Source organism: Antechinus flavipes, chromosome 1 (genome assembly GCF_016432865.1).
Source record: "Antechinus flavipes isolate AdamAnt ecotype Samford, QLD, Australia chromosome 1, AdamAnt_v2, whole genome shotgun sequence".
Taxonomy (NCBI): Eukaryota; Metazoa; Chordata; class Mammalia; order Dasyuromorphia; family Dasyuridae; genus Antechinus; species Antechinus flavipes.
The window spans coordinates 13,031,820-13,047,256 of record NC_067398.1 but is presented as its reverse complement, the minus strand read 5'-3'; positions in this window follow the sequence as shown (position 1 = coordinate 13,047,256).

Here is a 15,437-nt window from a genome sequence, read left to right as displayed (position 1 = left end):
CCTTCTCAGTCTCATTTCCCTGAGGCAAAGATTAAGTGACTTATCCAGGATAACACAGCTGATCTAGGTTTGAATTCAGGCGTTCCTGACTCAAAGCAAGCACTCTCTCGGCTGCGTCGCCCAGCTGCGTCCCCTCCGCCATCTTAGCCCGTGTGAAAAGAGACGTGGCGTCCTGGACAAGGTGAGTGCTGTCTTCCTCTGTGCCAGACCAACCATGTTTGTAGGATCCTGCTCACTTCTAGGTACTTGAAAAGAGACGTTGACGAAATGAAGTTTATCCAAAGGAGACAAAATGGGACAAACATCATAATGAAAAGAAAAAAGGATCTTGAGCCCATAGGAGGTGGTTTAGGGAGGAGATGGAAGCTCTGTAGCCAGAGAGCTGTCCCAGGAAAGGGGATTAGCTTTGATCTGCTTGGTCCTAGCAGAACAAAGAGCAATGGGAATCAAATGTGAGCTCGATTTTTAACAAATAAAGAACTTTGTAGTCATTAAAAATGGTTCAAACACAGAACGGTCTTCCCCATTAAAACCATTGACTATGAGGTAGTTAAGGGTGGACAACACTTGTCAGCAGGAGTGCAGACGGACCAATCAGTGAAGTACAGAACTATTCAAGAAAACCTGAGTTCAAATCCAGCATCAGACTCTCAGCTATGTGACCCTGGGCCTCAGTTGCCTCATCTTTTTTTTTTTTTTTAAAGGGGGAGTAATAAGGGCAGCTGGGTGACGCAGCAGATAGAACACCAGCCCTGAAGTCAGAAGGACCTGAGTTCAAATCTGAACTCAGACATTTAACACTTCCCAGCTGTGTGACTCTGGGCAAGTCACTTGACCCCAATTGCCTCAGGGGAAAAAAAAGAAAAAAAAAGGATAAATAGCAGCTGAATCACTGAGTCATTGTGAGGTTTGAGGAAGACAATGCATGTAAGGTGCTTTGCAAACGTCAGAGATGGTGTGTGTGTGTGTGTGTGTGTGTGTGTGTGTGTGTGTGTGTGTGTGTGTGTGTGTATAAAACACCCCCCCCAATCTACATAGCTATATTTACAAGCTGTTATTATTATTCCTTCCTGGGATGGGGATATTGGATGGGTTGTTCCAAGGCTGTTTCCGTTGCTCTGAAATTTTGACTGTAGATGTTACAACAGGAGATGAGCCAGTTCTGCAGGAGCTGGGACTATATGAACACTCAAGGGGGTGGGTGGGTTTGTAGATTCATTTTAGTACCTTCCAAAAATGGAAGAGATAATTCCCCTGTATTAATGAAGAGAATCACGGCGTCACAGCCATGCATTTGGAGACGAGACGTGGACTCCCCCGGTGAGCTGGGAGCTGAAAGTTTTGTGGAAACCAAAAATAGAAAAAAAAAATCTTTAAAAATTCAAATAAACCACCTTGGTCCCAGAAAGCATCAAATGTCATGAATGGCTCGTCTCTCTTGGTGGAGCCATAGAGGATACAGGAGGGGGGGGGGGGGGGGAGGAAGAGACTTGGTCGCTTCATTGATGGATTTTGTTTAACTTTTTTTTTGTTACAAGTGAGGTTCAGTCGTCACTGATGGACTGGAATAAGCAAAGAAGGTGTCAAATAATTGTGGCAGAGAATGGTTATTTAGATGCATATGGACACACACACACTTGCACAACTCTCTGTGAAGAAACCAGGCTTCAGAAATGCTCGTTTCTATGTTTGCATTAGGGATGTGATCTGGTCCCGTGGAGAGCGCTAGGCTTGGAATCAGAAAAACTTGGGTTCGAGTCTGCCTCAGTCACTTGCTATGTGACAGGGAGTGAGTCACAGCTTCCCTCAGCCTCAGTTTCTTCATCTGTAACTGAGGCAGAAAAGTAATATAATAAACGCACCTAGATCCTAAGGCTGTTGTGGGGATCAAATGAGATAACGCATGGAAAGGGCTTTGCAAGCCTTAATGAGCTACCCAAATGCTAGCCATGGTGATCATCATCATTTTCATGAGCTGATTTGGGGAAGAAACGTTGCTAAGCCAGGAGCCATCCATACAGCCAATGAGAGTCACCGGGATGTCGGGGAACACTGGATCCTGCCAGGAGAACACTGATGGAAGGGATCTGGGCTGTTTGGTCCAGGGAAGCGAAACTGGAGGGAGGGTGGCACACCACTGATGTTCTGGACATCAGCCCCTGAGGGCAGAACGTGGAACAGTGAGTGCAAGTTGCAAGGAGGAAGCATTCAGCACCAATAAAGATCATTGTGAACATCAGACTTCTCCAGAAGGAATGGGTTGTCCGAGGGGGGGCAGGAGTCGCTCTTCACTGTGAGAGTCCAAGCAAAGGCTATCAATCCGCCCATTAGAAAATTGCAAAGATTCTAATTTGGGGACCAATGGGACCAGCTGGCTGCCGAGGGCCTTTTCTTCTTGGAGGTTCTATGAAACACATTGCTTCTACCTGCACAAAAAATAAAGCTATTTCCCCCCATGCCCCCTAAAGATATCTCTAGTGATGTGACCGTAGTCTTGCATTACTGGTTAAAAACGCACAGATGAACAAGCAGCCTCATTTCTGACTGACCTTCCTTCTGCCCATAATGAAATGTATTAAGTTTGATCTGAGCTTAATTGAGAGTTCTAATGGGTTTGCTGCTAGAAGGGCAGGTTTCCCCAGCCAAGCTTAATTCGATTTAATGTTGGAAGCAAAATAAGAAAACAAGCACTAAGAAGGAACACCCTATTAGCTTAATGAGCTTGCCATTTGTCATTAATCAGCAGAGGTAGTGAAAAGCAAGATTATAGGGAAGGCAAGAGTGGAAAGAAAAAGGGACCAATAATAGGGAAGGAGGACCTCAATCCGGCAAGAAACACAGAATCCAGAAGAAAGAAGGTCGCCCCAGAAAGCCTCGAAGATCTACAGAGAAAAAGAGGAAGCACAGAGGAGGATTTAGAGCTTAGTAGGCCCAAATGGAGAGGACGGGACATTGATGTCCCACATGGGCACTGTGGTACCCATGGGGCCCTGTGGTAAAGTAAGGTGCTTGGCTAAGCCATTGGAAAGGTTGGTTCAAGGAATTTTGTTCTGGGTAAACACACTAACAGGGTTGTTTTAATTGTTTGTTTTTTAAAGAACTGTTAATGACAATTAAAATTAAATGCTATGAAGTCATAGTGACAAAATGCTGAGATGGAAGAAGAGAAATGACAATGTATCTCGCTCCCTTCTTTACTGTGATGTGGGATTATAATATTATCTATTTATCTATCCTCTATCCACCTATTTAACAGCCATCTATACTAGCTTTCATCTATCGATCCATAATGTTGACTTTGTTGAATATTTTAATTTTGTTGGACTTGTAAAAGTTTAAAAAGTTCTTTGTTATAAGGGATGGCTCCGTGAGAAAGGAAAGGAAGGAAATAGAGTGAGAAATGGAGGTGATAAAAGAAGAAAAGAAAATGTTAAAACTTCAAAAAGAAAAGAATGAAGTGTGGAGATCATCAGAGTTGAAAGGGGCCCGGGAAGGTCCAAGTCTCGCTTCCCAGAGGGGCTAAATGACTTACACAGGGTCTATATCAGATGGGACTTGAACCCAAGTTCTATGACTCCAAAGCTGTGGTCTTTCCATCAGAGAATAATTCTGCACACTCCTGCTCATTCAGTTCGCTCTTCCAAGAAACATTTATTGAGTGCCTGAGACAATTAGGTACTATTGATAAAAAAAAAAAAAAAAAAATCCAAAAACACAAAGTGTCCATCCCTAACCTCAAGGAGCTCACATTTTGCATTCTAGGTTGTTCCACAGTTTCAGAGGTAGAGAACGTGGTGAGTCTGGTTATCGCCGGGGTCTTTCCTGGACCCTTGTAAACACACGGGTCACAAACAACATCAGAGAAGGAATAAAGTTCTTTGGGAAAGGGAGAAGGAAGGAGAATCCTTAGGCCAAAAGAACCTCGGGAAGACCAACCAGAGCTTGACCTCCAAAATGGGACGAGCTCAGCCTCTGGGATGTGCAGAGTTCCAGGTTCTCCCAGGCCAGATGGAAACCTTCTCCCACTCTGGAGCCCCCAAGATGGCCTTGGGCAGGAAGGCTGCCACGGTGAGCTGCTCTGAGCTGTCTCACTGCTGCCACCTGCTGATCCCTCTCTCTGAGCTGCTTCATCTCTTCCTTCTGGTTCACCTGGTTGTCTTTGGACAAGACCAAAGCCTGTTGAAGGTAAGCTTCCTCAGTCACTGACGGGGTCCTCCTGCATCCCAGAGCCAGGAGGGAAGCCCATCGCCTCTCGGGACGGCTCCTTCCACTCTGGGACAGCTCTGAGGCTTAGGAAGTTTTCCCAACATCCAAAGTCCAAAATCCAACGTGTCGGCTTTTGAGCCCCTTGCTCTTACCGTCCAAAAAAAGATGGGCCTGGTCCTCACTCCCACGACTGCTCTTCCTACATCAGAAGGCATCCATTGGGGATTCTTCTAAAGGCTTTTCTTTGCCAGGCCAAATAGCCTCAGTTCTTTCCCTTCCTTTCTGGTTCCCATGAAGTCTCCCCTTAAGCCAAGTGGACCTTCATCCCTGGCCCAGCAAAGAGCTTTCCCCTTACTACGACCCTTCTCTTGAGCAAATCCGGGATTTGGGATTTTTATGCTCAAGGTAAATACTACAAAATGGATGCAGGACAAGCAAGTGAGCTCTGTTGGAGTCCCGTGGGAACATGAGAGGAAGACCCCCAGGAGCCAGCACGGGCCCACAGCTGCGGAAGTTATACATCTGAGAGTGGAAGAACGTGCACCGAGCCCCTGACTGAGCCAAAGGCCTGGTCGCCCTCACCTCCTGGAGTTCTGCTGCCCAAGGTCTTCTTTAGCTCCTGACTTAATGAAGAAATGTCCCTGTGGTTTCAGAGAGGCCTGGAGAGACTTCCATGAACTGATGCTGAGGGAAATGAGCAGAACCAGGAGATCTTCATAGCCAAAAACAACAGGATTATGTGATGATCAATTCTGATGGACGTGGCTCTTTTCAACATGAAGGTGATTTGGACCAGTTCCAATGATCTTGTGATGGAGAGAGCCATCTGCTCCCAGAGAGGGACTGTGGGGACTGAGTGTGGATCACCACAGAGCATTTTCACTCTTTTTGTTGTTGTCTGCTTGCATTTTGTTCTCTTTTTCATTTTTTCCTCTGTGATCTGATTTTTCTTGTGCAGCACCATAATTATAGAAATATATATGGAAGAATGGCTCATATTTAACCTATATTGGATTACTTGCTGACTGCAGGAGGGGGTGGAGGGAATGGAGGGAAAAAACTAGAATATAGGGTTTTGTAGGGTGAATGCCAAAAGTTATCCATGCATATATTTTGAAAATAAAAGGTTTTAATTTAAAAAAAGAACAGGAAAACTAAACCATAATAAAAGACATATAGACAGAAAAAGAAAAAAATTTTCCTAGACATTTCCAGCCAATCAACAAGCATTGATTAAATGCTCACTTTTTGCCATAGAGCGTGTCCTATATGGAAAAGCTTGAAAAAACAAGTCCCTAGCTGGGGATTGGTCTCTTTCATGTGTGTTGCTCCCTGTAAAGTGGCAAATTTGGGCTAAAATTGTGCAAGACCTCTGCCCAAACCCGCTAGCAAGGTGAGAGCCGTGGCAAAGGAGCATGCCGGTTGTGTTGGGTGCTCGTGGGCAGCCCTATAGCTGGAGGCCTTCAGCAGGGGCTGGAGGACCAGCCTCTGGGCGGGAGGTGGGAGAGGGGATCCTTCATTAATCACAAAGATGAATGGATGGCCTCCATGGCCCTCTGGAAGTCTGCTGTTACTCAGAGAAAACTCCAACTTGAATGAGAAAGATTCAGCCAGTCCACAGGCTATGGCTGCCCTCTGCTGGGCTTTTCATACAAAACAGCCTCTCTCTCACAGAACAGCAAAAATGGGGGAGATGCCTGAGAAATTAGACAACGTTGACTCACTGATGTCTGAATGGCCTAAATGTCAGTCTCTTATACACACCTGCTTGTTTCTCAAATGAGATCATCAGCTTCTAAGGAGGGAAAATGGTGGATTTGAACCTTGACTCCTACATGTCGTAATAAATCTGTGATTAAGAGAAACCGAGGCACAAAAGTCCAGGCAAAATCCATTTGTCGGTAAGACTAACAATGGTCAGTCAGAGAGGTCAATGATCCCTCAGTGGTCAAAGCCCCAGCCATATAATCAGAGCATCTTTTTATTCAGTCTGGTTATATGCGCTCATCATATAATGTCCACTGGTCCCAGCGAAACTAAGACCGGGACTAATTCACAATTATGCTGACTTGCAAAAGGGGGCTTCCAGAGCCCAGGGAAGGCAGAGTTAGTCAATATTCTTGGAAAGTCTCCAACTCCCCCCCCCCTTCCCTGTACTGAAGAAAGCCAGGGCTCGGAGAAACATCCCATGACCTGCTGGAAACATCCTCCATTCATCTTCTCCATCTCTTTCGAGAGGCACATTCCCCCAAAATGGGGGACCTAGTTTCCTATCGAGTATTATAGGCTCAGAGTTACATAAGTGGTCTCCTATCACGTATCACACTTCCAAGATCTATACAAAAATGTTTTAAATCTAAACCTTTAGAAACTGGTCATTGCTGTGATTAATAAAATCTCAACTGCTTATCAATTCATAATCAATAATCAATTTTACACGCACTCATTAACCATGAGGGAGATTAGCTAATCTTCTTACAGTGGAAATTTAAAAGACTTGGGTTCAAATCTCACTTCCTATATGATCCCCAACAAGTCATTTATAAACCTTTTTTATAAACATTTATGAACCTCAATGTTTGATCTGTAAAATAAGGAGGGAATGGCTATAGAAATGCAAACAATTTTTTAAGTCAATAAAATATTTTTAAAATGCACTCCTCACTCATATCCTCTTGGGGCGCCCTCACACCACCATTGCTTGGTTGGGTTCTCAAAAAGGTCTGTTAATATCCACAGATAGAAGGCTGGTGGATAGAAGGAGGGAGGGATCTTCTCCTAAATATTAGTCCATAAGCCTCCACCAATATGCTTCCCTTTAACAATCAATCACTCGATTTAGCTCTTTAACAAAGACATTTCAATGAAATAGCAGATCAGGAGCAATATTGATAAAAGTGTTCCCTCCCCAGTTGTTAAGAGGAGAGCTCTCCAGCAAATACACCAGGCATCCGAGGAGGGAGAGTAAGCATGAATTTAGGGAACAATAACAGTGAGGCACACACGTAGAGAGAACATACAAAGCAAGTCACCTTCGGGCGGGACCTTGTATCCCTTCTTTTTCCAGATCTTCATGAAATTCAGGATAAGTTATTCTGCTATTCAGCTGGACTTTTTTTTTTCTCTTTCTCTCTCTCTTTTTCTAAAATTAATTTTTCTTTTTTTATTATAGCTTTTTATTTATTTATTTTTTTACATTTTTTATTATAGCTTTTTATTTACAAGATATATGCATGGGTAGTTTTTCAGCATTGACAATTGCCAAACCTTTTGTTCCAATTTTTTCCCTCTTTCCCCCCACCCCCTCCCCAAGATGACAGGTAGACCAGCACATGTTAATATATGTTAAAGTATATGTTAAACACAATATATGTATACATGTCCATACAGTTATTTTGTTCAGCTGGACTTCTGATTTACCTGAACTTGCTTCTCTTAGGGTAGGGTGTGTCAGCTGGATAGGCCAGTCTGCTTTTGGATTGGGATTGGTCAGGACACTCGGAGCTAGAGAATTCCTGCTGCTGCTGAAAGGGGCCAGGCAGGTTGCTGACCTCTGGGCTTTTTTCAGGAATTGGTGCTCTCCAACATGACTAGATCCACTGGTTTCTTAGGCTCGGTTTTCAGCGGACGTCTGTCCCCTTTCAGCCCCTGAACTCTGAGTGTTCTTTCCAGCTCTCTATCTGTGACCCTATGATTGCCACAGTCTGTTTCAGCTCTAAAATATATGGTCCCCTAAGTCCTGACTTCACTATCAAAGTTTTCCCTCAAACCTAAAACTTTTAGAGAGATTTTTTTAAAGAGGAAAATGAAGAAAGAATAGTGTTAGACAGCAAATAGGAGTAGTTGAAAAAATATTTGGGAGAAAAATAAAATATAAGGGGAAAAGAGCTACAAGGGGTAATTAATTGCAGCAAGGTGAGCAGATGTGGTTTGTTGTACAGTCATGTCTGGTTCTTCATGACCCTGTTTGGGTTTTCTTGGCAAAAATACTAGAGCAGTTTGTCATTTCATTCTCTAGTTCATTTTACAGAGGAAGAAACTGAGGCAGACAGGATAAGGTGACTTGCTGAGGGTCACACAGCTTAAAAGGTTCTGAGGTGGGATTTGAACTCAGGAAGACTCATTTCCTTTACTCCAGACCCAATACTCCGGCGCACCCTAGCTGTTTCTAGCTTCTTTCCGTTGTCTTGTCCAAAAGGCAGCAAGTTTTTTCCAGAAAAAGAAAATTTCTTATAATTTTTCAGGCTGCTAAAAAAAAAAAAAAGAAGAAGGAAAAAACCAAAATAATAACAATAGTACTTTTTCAGGGTAGTGATGTCGTGTTGCCCCACAGTCCTTTACAGGACTAACACCAGACACAAAAAGTAAAAAGAAAAGAAAAAAGAGGTCTAGAATTTGATTTCCAAAATGTGATATTCTGGGCAAATCTCTACTTTTTCATGTCTCAGTTTCCTTATCAGCAACACTAAGGAGGTGAGAAAAAGGGAGAATTCTCTTCTCTTCCATCTCTTGCTGTCTCCCTCCCTTTCTCTAACTTATTTTTTAACATGTACATTTTCATTTTGATTCAGCTGGTCTGAATCACTAAGTTTATACCATTAAAAAGTACCATATGATCAGTAATAGATAGTATCTATCCCTCCTTTTTCCTTACCACGGGTCAGACCTAAAGAATGTGAACACTGGGGCTCTGAAGTCCCCGCCATCTCTAAATTTATGATCAGTGGACAAGCCTGAGCCCAGTTTCCTCAATTGTAAAACAGAATAATGATACCTGAAGGACACGTGTCATGATATTGTTAAAAGAGAATTGGAGCTGTCAAGGGAGGGTACTGCTGTTCAATAAAGAAATATTGAATTGATCAGATAATTGAAGCAGGAGAACATGTATTTTATTTATTGTTTTCTTTTTTTAAAAAAAATTATTAAAGCTTTTTTATTTACAAAACACACGCATGGGTAATTTTTCAGCATTGACCCTTGCATAACCTTTTGTTCCAAATTTCCCCTCCTTCCCCCCACCCCCTTCCCTAGCTGGCATAGCCCCCTATATGTTAAATATGTTAAAGTATATGTTAAATACAATATATATACACATACATACATATATATACATATTTATACAGTTATTTTGCTGCACAAAAAAAATCAGGTCAAGAAGGAAAAAAACTGAGAAAGAAAACAAAATGCAAGCAAATAACAATAGAGAGAGTGAGAATGCTATGTTTGTGTTCCATACCTGTTCCCATGGTTCTCTCTCTGGATGTAGATGGCTTCCTGCATCACTGAACAAATGGAACTGGTTTGAATCATCTCATTGTTGAAGAGAGCCACGTCCATCCGAATTGATCATCATATAGTCTTGTTGCCATGTATAATGGCCTCCTGGTTCTGCTCATTTCATTCAGCATCAGTTCCTGTAAGTCTCTCCAGGCCTTTCTGAAATCCTCCTGCTGAAATCATCATCTGAGAAGATGTATTTTAGAAGGAGAAACTAGAACTATGATTGGGTATGTCAAGGGTTAATGAAATGTTGGGTTGGGTTCATGAGATTCATAGCATCCAGAAGAGGTTGTGATCACGGATTCCATCATAATGGAATATGATCGTTCTATAAAAAAATGATGAGCAAATTGATTTTAGAAAGGTCAGAAACAGACTTACACAAACTGATGCTGACCTTCAATTCTGCTGAAAAAAAGGAGCTAGGAAAGGGGCCCAAGCAAGGACTTATTGCTAAAGCCTGTAGAGTCTGGAAGCAGATTTGGGAGAGGGAAAAGGGATGGCCCTCTGAGCCCTTCTTCAAAATGGTGGATCTGGGAAGAGCTCACAGTTGGGATGGTGGATCTGGGAAGAGCTCACAGATGGGATGGTGGATCTGGGAAGAGCTCACAGTTGGGATGATGGATCTGGGAAGAGCTCACAGTTGGGATGGTGGATCTGGGAAGAGCTCACAGTTGGGATGATGGATCTGGGAAGAGCTCACAGATGGGATGGTGGATCTGGGAAGAGCTCACAGTTAGGATGGTGGATCTGGGAAGAGCTCACAGTTGGGATGGTGAATCTGGGAAGAGCTCACAGTTGGGATGGTGGATCTGGGAAGAGCTCACAGTTGGGATGGTGGATCTGGGAAGAGCTCACAGTTGGGATGGTGATTCTGGGAAGAGCTCACAGTTGGGATGATGGATCTGGGAAGAGCTCACAGTTGGGAGAAGGAGGCCACAGGAAGAGAAGAATGCGGGTGGAAATTATAAGGCAGCAAAATCTGAGAAAATTCCTAAAAGTTCAAGCAGCCCAGAGCTACAATGGGTGGTCTTGGTACCTAGTGAACGTTCTATCCTTAGCCTCCAGGTAGAAGCCAGATGTCTTCCCGATGAGTTTGTGGGAGAGAGTATTCTTGTGTAGGTGCAAAATGGCCTAGAAGAAGCTGAGGTCCTTCCCAACTCTGAGAGTCTGTGTTTCCATTGACTGCCCCTCGAGTCCCTTAGGACCCTTGTTGCTACTCTTAACAGAACAAGTCCAGACTCCAGCCCTGGCTACTTGCTCATCCTCGGCCTTTTGAAGGGAAAGGTGACTCCCCCCATGGCCTCATGTTCACAATCCACTTTGAAAGAAACCAACTTCTCGCCAAGATTCTTTGGAATATCTTTAGTGTCATTGGTCACAGCATCACAGAATGTAAGAAATGAAAGGCAACCTCAGTGGCCATGTAGTCTAAGGAAGAAATTCCCTTGCCAATGTACACAGACCAGTGTCATCCAGCATGTGTTTGAAAAGCTCTGATGAGGGGGAACCTGTTCTTCCCTAAGACAATCCATCCACTGTTGGATGCTCACATTGTCAAAACATTTTGAAGTAGTGTGGGTAGTGCTTTTGCTAAAATCAACCATAATCCCTCAGATTTTGTGTGTGTGTGTGTGTGTGTGTGTGTGTGTGTGTACACACACATATATAAATGAATGAATAAATGCATAAATAAATAAATGGACGGATGGTTGAAATAAAAGTATCTTCACATACGTCTTCCTGGGGATAAACTTCTATAATCTTAGCTACACTGGACACAAAGGAGCATCTGTTGCTGGGCCCAGCCTGGCCTTCCCATTCAATTAAGAGCAACCAGAACTTGGCTCTTTTCAACAAGGAAATGATTCAGACCAATTCCAATAGACTTGTGATGGAGAGAGCCATCTGCACTCAGAGAAAGAATATGGGAACCAAATTCACAACATAGTATTTGTATATTTTGTTTTTGTTTGATTTTTTCTTTCTCATTTTTTTCCCTTTTTGCTCTGATTTTTATTATATGACATGATGAATGTGGAAATATGTTTAGAAGAATCATGCATGTTTAACCTATGTTGGATTGTTTGCAGTCTAAGGAAGACGGGAGGAGTGGAGGAAAGGAGAAAAATTTGGAACACAAGGTTTTACAAGAATATTGGGAAAACTATCTTTGCATATATTTGGAAAAATACAAAGTTCTTGTTATAGTTAAAAAAAAAAAAAAAAAAGAGCCACCAGAGCCAAGGCTTCTTTTGGTAGAAAGAGGTCACCCTCCATGTCATAATGAGGCGTCCCACTAGGACAATTACAGATAATGTTGGCCATCATTAACAGAAAAAGGAAGATGCTCTGGACGCTTGCTTAGCACGGACACTCATCTGTTTTCCTGAGCTTCTCTCTCTGTCTTTCATCTCTGGATTCTGGAATCCAGCCTCTCAGAGTTCCAGTTTCTTTATCTGTAAAATAGCAAAAATAAGATTTTCATTATCTATCTAATAAGAACAAACTCCTGCCTTCCTTGAAAGTCTACAGTGAAACATCAAAAAGATCATGAAAGGGAAAGAGATAGGAGGCATTAGAGCGTCGGTGGTGATAAATAAGAGTAATCATAGTAATACCAACTAACTTTTATAGATCTTTAAGGTTCACAAAGCATTTTATGTATCAACAAGATACATAAAAAAATACAAAAAAATTTTTTTAATTAAAACTTTTTTTTCACAAACATATGCATGGATTATTCTTTGACATTAATCCTTGCAAAATCCCATGTTCCGATTTCCCCCTTTCCCCACCCCTCCCCTAGATGGCAAGTAGTCCACTATATGTTAAACATGGGAGAAATATATGTTAAATCCAATATATGCAGACATATTTCTATGATTATTGTGCTGCACAAGAAAGATCAAATCAGACTGGAAAAAGGATGAGAAAGAAAACAAAACGCAAGCAAACAACAGCGAAAGATGAGGATGCTGTGTTGTGATTCACTGTCAGCTCCCACAGGCCTCTCTGTGGGGACAGATGGCTCTCTTCGTCTCAAGATAATTGGAATTGGCCTGAATCATTGGGACTGGGCTGACTCATCTTATTTCAGCAAGTATTTATTAACACCTACTAAGTGTCAGGCAGAGAGTAAAGCTGTAAAGATAAAGGAGGAAACAATTCCCATTCACAAAGAGCTTGTGTCCAAATGGGTTCACACACACACACACACACACACACACACACAGAGAGAGAGAGAGAGAGAGAGAGAGAGAGAGAGAGAGAGAGAGAGAGAAAGAGAGAGAGATCTTGCTCCAGTCAGTCTTTAGAGTTGATGACAGCATCAGAAACAGAGGCAGGAAAATGGCATTGTCCAAAAAGACCTTTTCACTCCCTGGGTCTTTCTCCTTTTACTCCTTCCTTTAAATCTAGTCATGAAAAATATATTTGTAAAGCTGAATTTTAGGGGCAGCTAGCTGGCACAGTGGATAAAGCACCAGCCCCTGAGTCAGGAGGACCTGAGTTCAAATCTGGTCTCAGACACTTAACACTTCCTAGCGGGGTGACCCTGGGCAGGTCACTTAACCCTAATTGCCTCAGGAAAAAAAATGAATTTTAAAGGGTTTTAGTTGATTTAAAAAAAAAGCATTTCTGTAGTCACAAGCTAACAATTATAGGTTGTTATTTCATAGTAACAACAGAGTAAGGTAGTGGCTTTTATTATTATTTTATTTTCTAAGGAGGCAATTGAAGTTAAATGACTTGCCTGGGGTCACCCAGCTAGGAAATGTTAAGGGTCTGAGGTCAGATTTGAACTCAGGTCCTCCTGACTTCAGGGCTGGTGTTCTATCCATCACACCATTGAGCTGCTCTGGATAGTGGTGATTATTAAACCCATTCCCAATGTTTTAGGAAGGACTTTGATGAGCTAGAGAGCATTCAGAGAATGGTGAAAGAGCTGGTGTCCATGTCATAAATGGGCGTATTTAAGCTGCTGGTGACAGAATTCAGAGAGTTCCCATGGCTTTCTTCAAGTTGGTGAAGGGCTGCCACGTGGAACCTGTTCCGTTTGACCGGAGGGCAGAAACAGGAGCTGCCATGGAGAGAAGTCACAGAGAGATCAGCTTGGGCTCGAGGTCAAGCCTGGCTTCCTCGGAGGGACAACCGCCCTGAGCAGCCCAGGGGTGTCTGGGTAGCTGCTTGGTTCTGCCTCCTGGAAGCGGAGCCTGGATGACCATTTATCCTGTGTGTTATGGAGGGGCCCGGTGGGCTCCGGGGAACCTGGGAATCTCCACCAGGGGGCCAGGGCTTCCCCTGGGAGGGAGTCATGCGTCCCATGCTGCATTTCTGGAACTCTGTTCTTCAGGGGAACTGCTCTCGGAGGCCAGGATGCTCTTTGGGACAAACCTTCATCCTTTACTGAGGGGAGGAAAGGTGTTGGAGTAAGGAGAGCACAATGGAAAGAACGGCACACCTGTGTCTACTGCTCAGCTGCCAAGGAGCTCTTCCTGAAGCCAGGTCTAAGGGGGCCCCTCTGCTGCTCCCAAGGCTCTCCTTCCCTGACCTCCGGGATTAAATATAAACTTGCGTGTTTGGCACGCAAAGCCCTTCCCAGCCCGCCTTCAACTCGCCTTTCCAGTCTTGTTCTGCATGGCGGATGTTCAGTCATGTCTGACTCTCGGAAGCTCTTTTGGGTTTTCTTGGCCAGTAGATTGGAGCGGTTGGCCGTTTCTTCTGCAGCTAGTTTTACAGATGAGGAAACTGAGGCAAATGGAATCACCAGCTAGGAAGGGTCTGGGGCCACATTTGAACTCAGGGCTTTCTGACTTCAGGTCTGGTGCTCTGTTCACTTTCCACCTAGCTGCGTTCCCCTCCCTTCACCCCCTCACCCCAAACACCTTCAATCCATTCATTGATCTGGCCATTTTGACTCTCGGCTATTCCTAATGTTATGCCACAGTTCTCAGTCCTGACTCAGTTTCCCTAATTATCCTGACTCAGTTTATAATTGTTCTGCTCAATCCTGCAAAACTTCCCCTCCCTCTTAATCAGGATATTTGATAAGGATAAAAGATCTTCTATTTGAGGATATCAGAATGCCTCCCCCCTCCCAAGCTATTAGAGTATCAAGATGCCTCCCCCCCTCTCCAGTGGCTCACCCCACCCTATCAGAGCCACTCTCAGCACCCTGACTCCGCCCCTGCCTCAGTCTACCCCTGAGTCTGAGCCACATGTACATAGGTCATTGAGAACTCTGATTGTTGGCTGGATTCTTGGAGACCATAGTCTCATTCAGCCCTGGGACCAAACCATGGATCCATTTGGTCCCAGTCACTCTCTCCCATTTAATAAATGATTAAATACTCTCCGATCTCTTATCTTGCCTCAGTTTCTCCAGCATTAACACACAGCATTCTCTCTCATTCTGTGTATAAGATGTCCTTCCTGCCTCACCTCTTTCTGGCTATTGCTGCTCCTTGACATTAGCAAGAAGAAAGGAAGAGTTTATTTCTCCTCTCCCTTTCCCCAGGACTTTTCCATTTCTTTTTCTTTTCTTTTTCTTTCTTTCTTTCTTTTTTCTTTTTTTTTTTGCTGAGGCAGTTGGGGTTAAGTGACTTGCCCGGGGTCACACAGTTAGGAAGTGTTAAGTGGCTGAGGACAGATTTGAACTCAGGCTCCTGACTTCAGGGCTGGTGCTCTATCCACTGCTCCACTTTTCCATTTCTTTAATTGTTTCTAATTCCTGATTTTTGTCTCATACAAATGACAACTGATCATTAATTATTCTGGGCTTTCTAACTGTTCAAAAGAGAGATTGGCTGGGAGGAAGCCAATGGCTAGCGAAGAATACACAGAACCAAACGGACGGAAACTGAAACTGAGTTCAAAATTTAAGGTGTTTTTCCTTCTGTCCAGCTGGAGGTTGGGCCCAGGAGGAAGAATCCGATGGTTTTGATTTC